The sequence below is a fragment of the Lagenorhynchus albirostris genome, chromosome 11 (genome assembly GCF_949774975.1).
Source record: "Lagenorhynchus albirostris chromosome 11, mLagAlb1.1, whole genome shotgun sequence".
In the NCBI taxonomy this organism is placed as follows: domain Eukaryota; kingdom Metazoa; phylum Chordata; class Mammalia; order Artiodactyla; family Delphinidae; genus Lagenorhynchus; species Lagenorhynchus albirostris.
The window spans coordinates 19262383-19263609 of record NC_083105.1 but is presented as its reverse complement, the minus strand read 5'-3'; the positions used below and the strand labels follow the sequence as shown (position 1 = coordinate 19263609).

General features: G+C 42.5%; 1 non-coding gene across 1 annotated transcript; it reads right to left on the bottom strand.

Annotated features, from left to right (window-relative positions):
• Positions 1 to 662: 662 nt before the first annotated feature.
• LOC132530164 (U6 spliceosomal RNA) lies at positions 663 to 769 on the bottom strand. The gene has a single exon (XR_009543718.1). It is a non-coding gene; the product is annotated as a U6 spliceosomal RNA (small nuclear RNA).
• Between the last annotated feature and the right edge of the window lie 458 nt (positions 770 to 1227).

Here is a 1227-nt window from a genome sequence, read left to right as displayed (position 1 = left end):
GTCACACTGCTAGGAAGCCCTTGGTGTTAAATTCAGTTTCTGGCACAGGGTAGGGTGTTCAATAGAGATTTGTTGAGTGAAAAAAAATAAATGCATGAGTTGCTTTCCTCTCTAGTTTGTCCACAACCTCTCCAGTGGGACTGAAACCACAGTGAGATTCCCTTCCCCTACTCCCATGCTTACTAAGGCTCAGCTTGGACCTCTTCCAAGTTTTCTGTCCCAAAGTAGATGGGCTGAAAGTCCTGACCTTCCTATGACTGAACAGCAGCAACTTCTAATGAAAGGACTAGTATTCCAGTTTGTTTGACAGAGCATACTTAAAGGAAAATGAAAATAAGAGAGGAGAGACTGTATGTGTAACATCTCCCGAAGTGTGTACTTTCAGCTTACAGCCTGAGAACCCAGTGTGGGAGAAATAGGGCACGGAATTGTTGCAAAAGACCCTTAAATCCTTGGACATGTCACACATTTTCTGAAAATGGAAATAAGCATTATTTTCCACTTCTAGATATACTATTGGATTTACTGCTGTCATAACCAATAAAGCGTGAGCTCATTTAAAATTATTATCGAATCCATATTAGCTTCCCATCATCTCATTCAGTAAGTACAAACTGCAGCTCTAAAACATTTTGTGGGGTCCGGTGGGATTTTTTTTTATTAAAAATCTGGAACGCTTTACAAATTTGTGGGTCATCCTTGCACAGAGGCCATGCTAATCTTCTGCGTATCGTTCCAATTTTAGTATATGTGCTGCCGAAGTAAGCACCAGTGGGATTTCTGCAGTTATTAGTAGTAATAAAAATTCTAAATATTTATTGACTGGGCAGTGTATTGTCGATGCAGAATACCTCATTTAATTCTCCATCAACCCTTTGCAGTAGATACTCTTATTCTCATTTTACACAAAAAGAGCACAAGATATCCTAGAACACCGACAATAATATTTCCTGCTTAATGCTGTGATGAAGACAAAACACCTAGGGGACTGCCGGGCCAGTGCCAGAGTGGCAGCAACAAGAAGGGTCCATGGAGGCTCCCAACGCTTGGGTGGTTGCAAGGGGGATGCTACTAATATCCGGACATGGAGAAGGGGCCTCAGGTAGACTGACTGTGTCTAGAGTTGGGGATCTCATGATGATCCAAAAAGGGGCTGGTGTATACCTAAAGATTAGCAGGGGCTAAAGTGGTTGCCTTGGCAAATGGCGATGTTCTTGGGTGGGGTGG